Source organism: Asparagus officinalis, chromosome 9, assembly GCF_001876935.1.
Source record: "Asparagus officinalis chromosome 9, Aspof.V1, whole genome shotgun sequence".
Taxonomy (NCBI): domain Eukaryota; kingdom Viridiplantae; phylum Streptophyta; class Magnoliopsida; order Asparagales; family Asparagaceae; genus Asparagus; species Asparagus officinalis.
The window spans coordinates 12,216,222-12,232,459 of record NC_033802.1 but is presented as its reverse complement, the minus strand read 5'-3'; the positions used below and the strand labels follow the sequence as shown (position 1 = coordinate 12,232,459).

The window sequence follows — 16,238 nt, the reverse complement described above, 5'->3', positions numbered from 1 at the left end:
AAATATGTGCTTTTTCTGTTCTGATAATTTATTAACTGTTTCATTCTTAATCCTTTTTTAATAAAGAAAATGTAAAGCTAATTCTTTCTGTTTATCAGATATGATCATGGTCAAAACACAAAAAATGGAAAATGATTGGTGATATTTTATTGCTCATCGTACTAATTTTAGATTTAACTCCTGCTTTAATGCTTCTATAGAATGTGGTGCCTTTTATATGGCATAACCTTCTACTACATGTTAACCATGAGTATGATTACCTACTTGCATTGCTCCTACTATAACCTTTACAATATATACTTTTGATGTTTCTACAACCATATGCATGGTTTTAAAAAAACATCCACAGGCGACGTCATGGCATAGGCGGCCCACGCAGCACCTAGAATTGGCCAGGAGCGAGCCAATAATAAGGCGGTGGAACCACCTAAGAGCTAAGCGGCCCGCTTAGCCTTTAATGAGGAAAACCCTAATGTCTAAAACCCGACCCGACCCGTCTCAATCTGCATCCTTAAATTCAACCCACCCCTCTAGAAACTCAACCCCCCCCAACTATCTCTATGGCCCTCCGCTTTCTTAAAAAAAACCCTATGGAAGCTCCTCCCCACATCTCTCCCTAGCACTCTGGCGCCCCTCACTCTCCGATCCCACTACCAGTGCTCCTCCGATCACCCCTCCGATGCTCCTCCCATCACCTCTCCCTCTCGAAATGCTCAAAAACCCTAGCGACCTCCTCTCCTCACCTCTCCCTCTCCAGCCACCTCCGATGAGTCCCCCTCTCCTTCTATTGACGGTCATTTTTAACTTTTTGTTAATTTTCCACTTTTTTATTTTATTAAGTATTTTTGTTCAATTTTAGTTACTTTTGCAATTAGTTATTTTGTTTTAAGTCACTGTTTTGTTCAAAAACCTAACAATTTATTTTTATGCATGGTTAATTATGGATCTAAAATTGTCATTTATTATTATTGTTGTTGTTGCAATTTCTCATGAACTTAATTCATGTTTTTCAATTAATTTAAAAAGTAGTCAAACGCCTAGGCACCTAGGTGCTAGGCCTCGGGCCCTCGGATGTTTTTCAATTAATTTAAAAAGTAGTCAAACGCCTAGGCACCTAGGCGCTAGGCCTCGGGCCCTCGGCTCAAACGCTTAGTTTGCCTAGCGTTTTCTGTAACATTGACCATATGTATCCCTAAAAACTACATCATATTGTGGAATTTGATATTGGTATAAAATCTGTATTTGCATCAATAACCAAGATTTTCTTGGAGAATCAAATTCGTGCTTTGTTCTTGTCCAAGTAGTCATGTGATTGGTTGTCTTTCATGACATTTTTCAACTTCTTCATCAAATCATGTTTTTATGTAACTCTTTCCTTATTGTGCACATTTATTATTTTCTCATATTGTTCTTCCTTTTAGAGATTTATAAAAAACATTAGCAAACCACTGTATATTGTCCTTTGAAATTATTGCCAATGCTAGTCTAAATAGAAAACAATTCATGACTCAAAGCCTCACTCTGGCCCAATTTAGAAAATGCTGTACAAAATTGAAAACATGTTTATGCCTTCTTTATCTCTTTTACCTGCATTCTTCTACCATTAGTAATCTCAACCAAGGGCGAAGGTACCTTAAAGAGGGTGTGTCACATAACACCACCCTCAAAACTCCAGCAAAAGCTCCTTAGGTACATCGTAGCATTTGATTCATTAGTGAACCTATTATCAAATTAAATAATGGATAGTGACCCATTGATAATTTAGATAACCCAAACCCAAACCCGTAATGGTCCAAAGCGTCCAAACCTTTAATCCTATTAAATGTTAGGTACTTAATAATTTACATTGAAAAGGAAAAAAGATCTATTTAGTTGTATTTCGAATGAGTCAATTATGCAGCAATTTCAAAACATGGTGACACGCAAGAATTAATTGTAATTGTACTTAGTTAAATATTTCTCTTGTATCTCACTAAAGTTCCTGACATATTGAATATGAGAAACATTAGCTATAGCGTCAATTTATATATCTCTAATAATCGCTGATAATGTCTAATTTATATACATATAGTGACACTAGTACTATGAATTCCTAGCTCTGCCACAAATCCCAACTCTAGCCTAATCCATATTACCCTATCATCATGTGTTCTCACATCACATATTATTCAAATCCTAGATCAGCATCTTTAGCTTTTTTTTCTTCTACACAACTCATTAGTTTCAATGTGCATTTTCTTAAATTTATTTACTGGGTGAAGTTAGATTTCCAAGGGCTCAAAAGTTAACTATTTAGAGTAGTGATAACTAGACTATACACAATGCTCTATTTAGAGTAGTAATAACTAGACTATAATATACAAACTACTCCCAACTACTACACCCAACATTGTGGGGTCCTTGATGACTCATCAACATTGATGACAATCAAAGTTGGAAGGACCCCACACATTTGTGTAGTAGTGTAGGAGCAGTTTGAAGAGTATAGTTTAGTTAGAATTATGCAACTATTTAAAGATGGGGTAATCAATTAGGATAGGATAATAATATTTAAAAATATTAATTAGAACAACAACATTTAAAGATAAGGTAATCAATTACAATATGATATTATAGCAAAGTGGATCGATGACTCAATTAAACATATTAATTAGGACATGATAACAATGTAATATCCAAAATGATCAAGGGTAATATTGACCAATGAGTATGATATGATATGATTATGTTTTCTAGCTTTTTGATAAATAATATGAAAGTAGCTAAAATTTTCATGCTTTATATATAATTATGTTATACGAGCTACTAATCTTCTTGCAAATTATTCATTACATTGGAGTTGTACATAAGTATCCAGGAATACAGTTTTGCGGATTAAGGTCCAATGTGGATTTTGTAGAGAGGGGATGCAAGTGACCCGAAGAAGACACATGTCAAGCAGACTACTAAATATATGGTTAATTTAAAAAAAAACCCTGACCTTTTGGGTTGTTGCACTAAACCCCTAGACTTTTTTATTTCAGTAAACCATCCTAACCTTGGGGTAGCATAAAATCCACCTAATTTTTTAAATTCCCCTTAACCTTACCTAAAAGACCAAATTTATTTTCAGCCCCCCAAAACTAATTTTTTATTAAAAAAGAACAAGAGAAAATGTAAAGAGTTTATTGAGTTTGCAATGGGAGTAAAACTCCTATAAGCTTAAGTGGATAGGAGCCATTTGTCCACCAACTTTTTTATTCATTGATTTTGCATTGAGATTTGTGCTAACATGTAATATAAATGAAGGCACAAATCTCAAAGATAGCATTGATGTGTAGCATAAATCTCAAAGCATAATGAAGAGATACAAAGTTTGGTGGACAAGTACTCTTTGCATTGGTATATTACTTCTGAATTTTAGTGATGGTTAGTTGGTGTCTGATATGTGAGTTTCTAAATTTATTGAGCTTTACTCTTTGCATTGGTATATTACTTCTGAATTTTAGTGATGGTTAGTTGGTGTCTGATATGTGAGTTTCTAAATTTATTGAATACAAATATTGTTGCTATAGTAATGATGCATCTCAACTTTTGATATGTGGGTTTTTCTTGGCAAAAATTTGTGTTACTGGTTGTTTTAGATACTGTGCAGTGATGCATATATTCTCCAAGCACTCACCAGTCACCACAATCAAACTATTGTACAATGTTTTAAATGTCGACATGCCGGCCGACATGTCGGATTTAAGGGTCAACCGACACGATATAGAGCTTCGCAATGCGTATTGCATTTTCAGAGTTTATGTCAGATGTATGTATCAGGGGACATGTCAGATATGTTGAACGGATATGTCGGGTGAAATGTCGGTCGATTTTTTAGTCTAAAAAATTAGCTAATTTTTTTTTTATTTTTTGGTTATGTTTATCTAATTAGTTTTGGGTTTAAATTCTTGATTGTCTTAATATTACTTTCAAAAACAAAAACCGATAGTTAAGGGAAATGGAAAAAAAGATTGAAATAATATTCGTCACTCATCTTCTCTCTCTTTTTCGACATCTCATCGGTCTCTTCTCCGAGCTATTCCTTTGACATTAACATCGGGCGATCTTCTCTCTTCTTAACTGCTAATATCGGAGTCTTTTTTCTCACATCTTTCCTTCAACATCAACCCTAAATATCATAAGTTATTTGCTTTTTTATACGTTTAGACAGTAGAATTTTATTATGATATTTATATTACACATACGCACAACATCCGATATGACAATCCCATATTTTTTTCATGTCTCCCGACATATCCCCGGATTTCGCTATCCGACATGATTTTTAGCCGTCCGACATGAACCCGACATCCGATATTTAAAACCTTGCTATTGTACGATTTACGACTTGACTTTGTACAACAATAGGAGGGAACAACATGTGCAATGCAAGTGTCATCTTACTAGTTGAAGAAAAAATTGATAAAGAGATCATCACATAGAGATGAAACAATAATGAAGACAAGTATAATACCATTGGTTAATTGAATTCTTTGTCTCCCTTTCTTTGAAGGTTTCTTTTGATCAGCACCACCATAAAGCTCCTGGTCAGCATTCTCCTTAGAGCTAATTGACTTGCAACGCTCTGCAAAATCAAAAGTTGATTTAATGGAAATGATGCGTATGCTGACCTCCAGAATGCTTTATCCAATAATACCTTAAGTTTTGTAGATTAACAAACGAGCTAATATATGCATGTTCCATTGAGTGTTATGTGGTGTGTGGATTAGACATTCTATATGAAAAACAAACCCAATGGGACATTGAAAGGAAATCAGCCTCAAAGCAAATTCAAAGATTCAAAAATAGATTGGAGCATAACAAGGGAGGATAGATTCAAAGATAAAGACCAAATTCATCGTATCAATCAGTATATCTTCTCGTGGGTATTTAGATCTACATTATTAATTAGTCCATATTCACTTGGAAGCTCTTGACTCTACTCACAATTGGATAAGCATTTATACTTCTTGAAATTGTAGATAAATAGGATCACCAAGAACCTAGGGGATTCCACTTAGCAGTAAAGAAGATGAGGATGAAAGCATATCTGAACTCATTTCTCAAGGTGTCTATCTTCAACAACCAGTACCTCCAGCAAATAAGGTGAATCCAGTGAAGACCGGGGAGAATTACTGTTTACAGGCAGTAATTTCATCGGTTCTCTCTCTCTCACTTTTTAATTCATGATACCTTCTTCTTTACATTCAGCTAGAAATCCAAGCCTATCACTTCTCTTCAACTTCCTCCTCTCCTCTTCTTCTGGTTGCTACAGTGCCCCTCGTTGCTTCTGCAACGCTATTAACCGAGTAGATGACACTTATAGTAGTTGAATGGAAAAAAATGATAGATGTAACCAATCCCAGAACCTTGGTATTAATGTTTTTTTTCCTGTTTTTTGACAATTTGGTTCTAGATGACATTTAGCGGTTAGTAGCCAGACAGTAACAGTCTGCTGCTTTTACAAACTTACTAGCTACTGATATGCCCACATTCATTCAAGATAAGATGCGCACGGTTGCGTGTTAATAAGTAGTTTTGGTGAAAAGCTATGATTTTTCAGAATCACATATCAACATAATGGGTGGCATGTATTAAGATGCATAAGACAATCGCTGCCCGAGGCGGGAACAACGGGGCAGTTCAACAACGAATTACCATGAACATAAATATCAACAATATTAGGAGGTAATTGGTAAAAGCTGAAACCTTCATGAGCTGCAAACTGACTGGCTTTCACAGGTTTGCCGCAAGCATTACAACAAACCTTGAACATAAAATGTAAAAATTAGAAATTAGTCGAGAAACATTAAATGACATGAAAGAAAGTTGCAGAGAACTTTATGTATTCTACATAAACTCTATGGATGCAAGACATCCGACAGTAAGATGTAGCAAGACACTAATAATTTATTACCTGTAAGAACTGAGAAAAATATTAGCTCTGAAACCATAAATCACTTAACAGATTCTAATTACAGCAGGAAGTACTGCTAATTTTGGGGATCTTGGCTACTATATATTTAAAAAAAAAAGCTTCACTGCAATTATCCATCAACTCCAGTAATATTTCAGAAATGGCATCCGCAGGATGATTACATAGGAGGGAAACAGAAATAATAAGCTGAAAGTTGTTGACTATTGAATATTTGAAGTAACTGTATGAAGTATCAAGTGAACATATATTCAATTCCAGACATCTCCATTACCCAGAGATGAACCTTAATACAAGCTAATTATTCAGTTCATGTGGCCACACCCAAACGAGTGGGAAAAAAAACTTCTGGCTCTGTTTATGTAGTAGAATCAGTTACATTATGAAATCATAAGAGATAAGGATAATGCTAACATGATAACCACTTCATACAACAATTCATAAAGAACAAATCAAGAAAACTAGCTATGGAATAAGTCCGCACACCAGATGCTTTCAGCAAGTTCAATGGCAGGGGGCATGTTAGAGTATAAAATTATAACCTTCAACCCTCACTACAACTTCAAAGGTTTGATGAAGTGGTAAGGGACTTTAAGACTTCATGCATAAAGATTTAAGCTTCTTAGTTTGCTGGATTCTTAGTTGCATGTTGTACACTTGGTTGCTTTTTGTTCTCATACATTTATCAACGTCTTAGTTCTGTCCCATGCCAGTAAGTCATGGCTCTCAATAATGAGATAAGCTGGTTGCATCATAAACATGTGATGCTCCTGTTTGTGCAAATGTGAAGATTTTGCCATATTAAGGACAAATGTGGCAATTTCCTACATTGCACACAATAGGTATTTCAACAGGCTTTCATTCATAAATTATAGAAAAACCAATATTCAAAAAACAATACTCCATTGTGACTTGTTGTATAAATTTGTGGTGAATAGTTCAAATTATTAGATCACCATTTCTTTTATCTGGTATGTTCAGTTTCGCATAGAAAGTCTACCTGCCATAGGATATTGTATGTTTGTGGGAGGCATTCTAGCCTCACCAGATGAGGGGTTGATGTTGAGTAGAGAGTTATTGGTCACAGTACGTGCAAGCTCATGCAGTTAAAATCTCCAGTGGTTGGCTTTTACCAGCTCTAATCAATAACCATGAAACACGCGGTTATAGTTAAATATGACAATAAAATTGCAGCTTATTACTATAAATCAAGTTTTCCATGCGTGAAATAAATTCTATAAAGGTTGGCTGTAGATATCTTCCTGAAAAAAAAATGAGAAGTGATCACAAGTGCAAATTGCTGATTTCTCCAGTAACAAGTTGGATTGACTTTACATTTAACGAGTTAAAACTATATCTCAATGTTTTAAAAAGCCTCCACCTAGCCAACCTGATCATAAACCTAGGCCTAGGCGGTACCTGGGCCACCTGCCTAGTGTCTTGGTGGTACCTAGGTTGCACACCTAGGTTTTCAAAGAGCCTAGGAGAGTGTTGCCTGCCAACGTGGACTTGAACCCTTTCGGCCTTAGTCATGATTTTCTTCGTTGCAGCCTCCATGTCTTCCAACCTCCTCCACACTCCTCCATCCAACTATGAACACCTCTATCTCCTCCAACCTTCAGATCCTCCACCGCTACTTAAACGAAGAATGAAATCTACTTAGGTGTCAGTCCAGCGTTCAAACTTTCTACATATTGACATTTACTATCAATTGTAATTAAAAAACAAAAAATAGGAAAACCACCTAGGCCCTGCTTAAGCTCCCGCCTAGGTGCTTAGGCTCTAGGCGTCGGGTCCGACTAGCGCTTTTGGTAACCTTGTCAAGTATTGAGGGTTTTTGTCATATAGATTAACTTAAAAGAAGGCAAAAGTAACTTTATAATTTAGGGAGAACTACAACTTATAAAAAAGAGAGCTTTTATTATTGTTCTTTTTTGTGAGTTTTGAATTTTCTGATGCCTCTGTGTCTACACGGATGTCATCATTTTCTTCTGGTGTCTTCCTTTCTCTCTTCACAGCAACAAGAGTCTAGTTTATGGTGTTAGGATGACTAGAGCAAGGAACCACATTTAGTTTATTTTTCAACATGTGCATTTCAGTGAAAAATTCGCAGTCTCTTTCTCTGGGTCTGAAGATTGGATCCAAAGATGGCAATCAAGCGGGTTCATAGATGCAGGTCAATTTGAAATTGACCAACCCACATGAGCCAATTCATACTAGAATCTATCACAAAATGGTTGCTAAGGTCGAAACTCAAAATGGTTAATACATTATAACCCAGTTTGAACTCAAACTTGTCAAAGGCTATATTAACCATCATCTGGTACTTAATAGAATATCAAATGTTTATCATCCATTGTTAAACTTTCTCTTAAAGAACAACATCTAGACCCAACAATTGCATCTCAAAACATTCTGCCTTTTCTAGTGTAGTTTGTCTATAGATTCTGACCTGTGGGTGAAAGTGTAGCTTGTATTCTGGATTATGATTTCTGAGTGTAGTTTGTCTATAGATTCTGACCTGTGGGTGAAAGTGTAGCTTGTATTCTGGATTATGATTTCTGATAGCTCATCACTTACAGAGAAGACTTTTGGCATAGTCCTTATCTGATAATCTAATAATGTTTCCCTAATATGTAAACCATGAGAGAAGTAGCATGGTAACATTTTTCTTCTTTCAAGTACCAACGAAAAGACTATATCATAATCATCATGTCACAAGACTCAAAAACTAGTAAAGCATGCCTTTTAGTGTAGCATAGTCCTTCTCCCTCCTTTTCTCCCTCCCATCAGTTTATCATCTCCTTACTCCTCAAGAAAAAAAAGAAAAAAAATGAATAAATCTAATAACATTAGTGACTTACTGAAGTCTCGAGAGATTGGCCACAGACTTTTTAGGTTGTCTTTCAGGTTCAATGACATAAGATTGCAGGTTAGGACTTTCAAATGTTCTGGATCATACTTCATAATAGGTTTTCTTCTTTCTTTAAATGTGCATTATTTATCGCTTGAAAAATCAAGAAAGTGGAAATTCTTCCATCTGAGTGAATAACTTAATTTACTGATGTTTCTTTTGCTTCCCCCGTTCAATATTCTCTTACAATAGGATTCTTGAAAATTCAATAAACTAAATTTTTTTTCCATGTAACAGGCCAAGGATTAAAGTGAATTTTCAGAAACCTATGACATAAGGAACATCTTTTAAAAACTGGACATGTAATGTAACAATTTAATATGAATAAAAATGCAAAAATGTACTGATATTAGAAAACGGAATGCAAATTTGCTCCTGTTAAACATCGACAAATATATTTCTATTAGGTATTATTTCCCCCTCCTAAAATGATATCAAGAATGCCTTAGTATTGGATTTTGTTGTTGTTTCTTCCCCTTTAAATGTTGGGTCGCTTGCAAAGATGCCTTGTATTATCTCTTTATACATTTCTCATTTGTACTTAGGATGAAATTAAACCCTTTGCTGGAGTGATTGAGGGCAATGATCATGTGGAGGATTCTGTTTCCAAACTCCTAGTGGTGAAGAGCATCGTTTTTGCTATCTCAGGTCATGGTTATTGTGCAACTTTTGATACATGTAACTCATTTATATGTTTATATGTTCACATCTGTTTATCTCAGCATGAGCTTATGATATGCATCTCTATTGTGTTAACAGTTACAAAATCTAGGTTCTGTTTCCTTAATAATTCCCAAGACGAGAAGATTCGAAAAATATTCTACAACATTAACGGCGAATCATTGCTTGTTGTAGCAGAGTATACTACCAACACAAGATGTTGGTCCTTGCCGATGATGTAAGACATATTTACACAATTTGGAATTTCTAATTCTCTTTAATTATCTATTGTGTTTTGTTTACGAGGAAATAATATTATACATTTAACTCCACATTATGTAGATAATGTAACATATTTTACTTTTTTGTTTGGTGTGATTTTGTTAACAAAGTTTCTTTAAAATGGCTTTTTGTTCATTTTATAGTATGGATTATTTTTAATGAGCTGTTGATTCAAAAATGGGGGAAGGCATATGAATATAATAATTGCTGGTTGGAATAACATACATGCTATAACATTCTAGCACTAGCACAGAATAACTAGTAATTTCTTGAAATGTTAATAGATTATTACATCACTCTTGCCTTGTATGAAATGTGAATGTAGGGTAGGGAAATGTTGTTTACAAAACCGAATGTCCACTTCTTTTCTTGCCTTGTATGAAATGTGAATGTAGGGTAGGGAAATGTTGTTTACAAAACCGAATGTCCACTTCTTTGAGTTCAAATAAATGGTGGCCCATGTAGGGTAGGGAAATGTTGTTTACAAAACCGAATGTCCACTTCTTTGAGTTCAAATAAATGGTGGCCCAAAAGTATTTTTATGTCAATGAAGTTGGCATTTGCATAAGTCCCACACTTGATAATTGATATTTAATATGTATTTGTTTCACATTTACAATCTATAATCATACTCTACATACAAGCTGGAGTAAAGACTTTTGATGCTTAAGTCAAATGTATTTTATAGCTATTAAGTTGACAAACACACAATATTTGGTTATTTGGTGACAACTCATTTTCTAAATAAGCACAACTAAAATATAGAGTGGTGAGACACACCTGCCGATGTGATTAGATGTATATGTATATATTCTTTACATTATGAGTATATAGTCATACAAGGTGGAATCAGAGTTTTGGTTTCACTGTTCAATCAAGATGCTCTTCATATGAACTTTTGTGTATTTTAATCTAAAAAAGGGACTATGTTGTACATTGTGCTCAACAAAGGTTTAAACCACTTACAACATAAATTCACTTGTGTATTGTGTAAATCCACATAGTTTGTACTACATATAAAAGATGTTCGTGACATGATACCACAGTTTTATACATTGTATAACTAGTATAAAATCAGTAAATATTCTCCTTGAAGCTGCATCACAAAGGTGGAACCTTGACCGTACATTCTATTTTTCTTTACTCAATTTCTACATTTTAGTGAGTAAATGATCCCTAGTCGTGTCTTTGTATCAGACACATAAGAAGAAACTCTCATCAGGAAAGATTTGAAGTGTTCTCCTCAATACAGATCCAATATTCTCTACGTGTTCTTTGAAGTTGCCAGCAACAAAGCAGTTATATTATCAGAACCAGAGGTGCAAGCAATCTGTGATATTCAATTTACTTATGTAACATTTTTCTGCAATCAAGTAATTCTAATGTTCTTAGTTCTTGCAGTATTGTTAAAGTCTTTGATTTGAAGTCATATACATATATGTGTGTTAGACACCTGCAGCATTGGATTCAAACCTGAACATCTGGTAAATAAACCTACATTGTCAAAAATGTTTTTAATGTTTGTACAAATCTAAGGTTTAGAATTTTCTTTACTTTTGTGCTCTATGTCAGTTCTGGGGCTCTTGTTAAAATATCTCAATTCAACACCAATCTTTCTACATGTAACATAGTCTCGGGTGATAATGGGGATGAACTGGCAGAATTCACCTATGAATTACCCTTTGAAGATATAAGACTCATGATCCCTTCAACGGAGAAGGTGTTGCTCGTTGATCATCGCTGTTGTCTACACATTTTGGATGTGAGCCTTTTAAACTATCTCCTCTCTAATTTTTCATTGTTTCAATTTTAACTCACCGTTTCTTAATGCAATTAAAGAGGTGTGAAAGACAATATAGACTTGTAGTATACTTGCCTTTCACGGATACAATTCTAATGTCGGAAAAGGACATGTTTTTAGGCCTAAGACGGAGGGAAGTCCAAGCATGAGATACAGAACGGTCCATTCTGACAGGATTCGCTGACTACTTGGTCGTCGGCTATAGGTACTTTTATTATGAGACATTTGTCGCGGATGATATGTTTATCCTATCCCATTGCTGCCCTAAACACTATTGTAATATGTGTCGATCGGGTATATTGTGAATTTTAGGGTACCAAACTCTTCTCCTTCTCTGTCTTTATTTACTTGCTGAACTACATTCTCTCTCTTGAATGTCTGACTTTTTAGGATAACCACTAGAGAGAATGCAATTTAGCAAGAGAGAAAATGCAAGTTAGACATTCAAGAGAGAGAATGCAATTCAACAAGTAAATAAAAACAGAGGAGAAGGGTTTGGTACCCCAAAATTCGCCATATACCTAATCAGCACATATTACAACAGTGTTTCGGGCAGCAATGGGATAGGATAAAAATATCCTCCTTGACAAATGTCTCATAATAAAAGTACCTATAGTTGACGACCAAGTGGTCAACGAATCCTGTCAGATGGACCGTTTTGAATCCCATGCTTGGACTTCCCTCCGTCTTAGGCCTAAAAACATGTCCTTTTCCGGCATTAGGATTGTATCCGTTAAAGGCAAGTATACTTCAGGTCTGTATTGTCCTTCACACCTCTTTAACTGCATTAAGAAAGGGTGAGTTAAAATTGAAACAATGAGAAATTAGAGAGAGGACATAGTTTAAAAGGCTCACATCCAAAATGTGTAGACAACAACGATGATCAACGAGCAACACCTTCTCCGTTGAAGGGATCATGAGTCTTATATCTTCAGAGGGTAATTCATATGTGAATTCTGCTAGTTCATCCCCATTATCACCCGAGACTATGTTACATGTAGAAAGATTGGTGTTGAATTGAGATATTTTAGCAAGAGCCCCAGAACTGCTATAGAGCACAAAAGTGAAGAAAATTCTAGACCTTAGCTTTGACCAAAGATTAAAAACATTCTTGACAACGTAGGTTTATTTACCGGATGGTCAGGTTTGAATCCAATGATGGTCAGGTTTGAATCCAATGTTGCAGGTGTCTGACACACATATGCATATGACTTCAAATCAAAGACTTAAACAATACTGCAAGAACTAAGAACATTGGAATTACGTGATTGCAGAAAAATGTTACATAAGTAAATTGAATATCACAGATTGCTTACGCCTCGGGTTCTGATAATATAACTGCTTTGTTGCTGGCAGCTTCAAAGAACACATGTGAAGAATATTGGACCTGTATTGAGGAGAACACTTCAAATCTTTCATGAGGAGAGTTTCTTCTTATGTGTCTGATACAAAGTCACGACTAGGGATCATTTACTCACTAAAATGTAGAAATTGAGTAAAGAAAAATAGAATATACCGTCAAGGTTCCACCTCTGTGGTGCAGCTTCGAGGGGAATATTTATTGATTTTATTTTAGTTATACAGAGTATAAAACTGTGGTATCATGTCACAAATATCTTTTATATGTAATACAAACTATGCGGATTCACACAATACACAAGTGAATCTATGTTGTAAGTGGTTTAAACTTTTGTTGGACACAATGTACAACATAATCCTACTTTTATTTAGATTAAAATACACAAAAGTTCATATGAAGAGCATCTTGATTGAACAGTGAAACCAAAACTATGATTTTACCTTGTATGCCTATATACTCATAATGTAAATAATATATACATATATATCTAATCACATTGGCAGGTGTGTCTCACTACTCTATATTTTAGTTGTGCTTATTTAGAAAATGAGTTGCCACCAAATAACCAAATATTGTGTGTTTGTCAACTTAATGGCTATAAAATATATTTGACTTGAGCATTAAAAGCCTTTACTCCACCTTGTATGTAGAGTATGATTATAAATTGTAAATGTGAAACAAATACATTAAATATCAATTATCAAGTGTGGGACTTAAGCAAATGCCAACTTCATTGATATAAAATACTTATGGGCCACCATTTATTTGAACTCAAAGAAGTGGACATTCGGTTTTGTAAACAACAATGGGCCACCATTTATTTGAACTCAAAGAAGTGGACATTCGGTTTTGTAAACAACATTTCCCTACCCTACATTCACATTTCATACAAGGCAAGCAAAGAAGTGGACATTCGGTTTTGTAAACAACATTTCCCTACCCTACATTCACATTTCATACAAGGCAAGTGTGATGTAATAATCTATTAACAGTTCAAGAAATTACTAGTTATTCTGTGCTAGTGCTAGAATGTTATAGCATGTATATTATTCCAACCAGCAATTATTATATTCATATGTCTTCCCCCATTTTTGAATCAACAGCTCATTAAAAATAATCCATACTATAAAATGAACAAAATGTCATTTTAACGAAACTTTGTTAACAAAATCACACCAAACAAAAAAGTAAAATATGTTACATTATCTACATAATGTGGAGTTAAATGTATAATATGATTTCCGTAAACAAAACACAATAGATAATTAAAGAGAATTAGAAATTCCAAAGTGTGTAAATATGTCTTACATCATCGGCAAGGACCAACATCTTGTGTTGGTAGTATACTCTGCTACAACAAGCAATGATTTGTCGTTAATGTTGTAGAATATTTTTCGAATCATCTCGTCTTGGGAATTATTAAGGAAACAGAACCTAGATTTTGTAACTGTTAACACAATAGAGACACATACCATAAGCTCATGCTAAGATAAACAGATGTGAACATATAAACATATAAATGAGTTACACGTATCAAAAGCTGCACAATAACCATGACCTGAGATAGCAAAAGCGATGCCCTTCACCACTAGGAGTTTGGAAACAGAATCCTCCACATGATCATTGCCCTCAATCACTCCAGCAAAGGGTTTAATTCCCTGTGTCTGTGTGTATTACAATGTGTTCTCAACAATTTAGCACAAGTAAAGATAATTTATTCTCTAAACAAGATGAGAACTAAATGTAAGCTCACTCAATCACACCCACAATCCAAATTATACAATATGTAAAAATAACTTAAACTCAAGTGGTTGTGTGTGAAAATAACAAGTATTAATGAAACTAAACTCAAATTAATCTAGCAAATAAATGTAATAATTAAAATATGAACAAGCTAGATAAATAGAGTTTAGAAAACTTCTTAAACAAAGAGATGTAGAAGGTTGATGATGAGCTCCTCAATGTTGAAAATCAAATCCTTCTCTTTGTGAAACTATCTTCACATAAACAAACTTGATTTAAACTTTTCTTAGTTGAACTTTGCAAATAAAATCAGAGGGATATATATAGGTTCTCATTACAACAGCCCCTAAGCACAAAAAACGAGGCAAAAACCAATAAGAAAAAAGTTTTGGAAAACTAGCCGTTATTTTACAACGGTCACATATTCGGTCGACCGGTAGACTTGTGTCGGTCGACCGATGTGTGCCTATCAGTCGACCGATACAAGTGTGTCAGTCGACTGAAAAACTATGAGAACTCAAATGCTGAAAACTCTTTCTGGTCGGTCAATCGGTGTCATGTGTTTGGTCGACTGGAACTGATACATGAGATTTTCCTAGAGCTGTTTTTGTAGAAAATTTGATTTTGAAAAATCAATTAAACATAACAAATTGACTCCAAAAATAGTAAAATTTTGGAAAACGTTTATAACCATGAAGATGAACATGTAAACGAAGAAATTTTTGAAAATGCTATTTCCATTTGTAAAAACTCGTCATTTTGCAAAATTATCAAAAATACGAGTTCGTAAAAACTCTGATTTTGACACAATAAGTATATACAAGTTTGAAAACACTTTTGAGTGGATTAATGGACTTAATAAAAGGTATAAAATATTGTCGTCAAGTCAATAACTCAAAAGCTTTATATTTTGCAAACCGTTCAAAAATACGAAAACGTTAAAACTTGATTTTGATAAAATTTCTTCAAACAAGTTTTGAAGTACTTTAAAATAGATTGATAGCCTTGAGGAAAGATATAAAATCGTGTTGTTAAGTCTATAATCCAAAACGGCGATAAATCAAAATAAACGATAAATCAAAACAAATATGTATGAATTTTGAGCTCTAAGTATAAACACACAAAGTATAAACCTAAAACACTATACCCAAGCAATATGATCTTCAATAAGCTCGCCTTGGTTGCGGATGAAGCGATATTAGATCTTGACTTGAAATGCAAAGCTTCATTCCGATTTCCTTCCAACCTCCTTGATATCGTCGTTAAGCTTAATTCCATCCAACCTCCAACTGAGGATCTTTGTGTAGAGTACCTAACAAGAAAATATAAATACTCGACAAATGTTGTTAGGAATTGTTTGTTAATTATCAAAACTAGATTAGATAGTAGACTCATAAACATAAGACCTAACATTCTTTACGTGAGAAACATGTGGACATGGTAAGTTGAGATATCCCTTAGAACTAAGGTTATTATTAATGGGCTTATTGGGCTAGGGTTAACAACTAATGGGCCCTTA

The 16,238-nt window shown here is 34.5% G+C and overlaps 1 protein-coding gene and 1 long non-coding RNA gene across 2 annotated transcripts in view; one reads left to right on the top strand and one right to left on the bottom strand.

Moving 5' to 3' along the window:
* Positions 1-16,238, top strand: part of LOC109824606 (sodium/hydrogen exchanger 2-like) — a 34,320-nt gene that overhangs the window by 9,945 nt on the left and 8,137 nt on the right. The gene's annotated exons all lie outside the window — the stretch shown is intronic.
* LOC109824612 lies at positions 4,448-7,176 on the bottom strand. The gene is made up of 3 exons (XR_002242696.1): positions 6,960-7,176; positions 5,734-5,791; positions 4,448-4,609 (listed from the first exon to the last, which is right to left on the bottom strand). It is a non-coding gene; the product is annotated as an uncharacterized LOC109824612 (long non-coding RNA).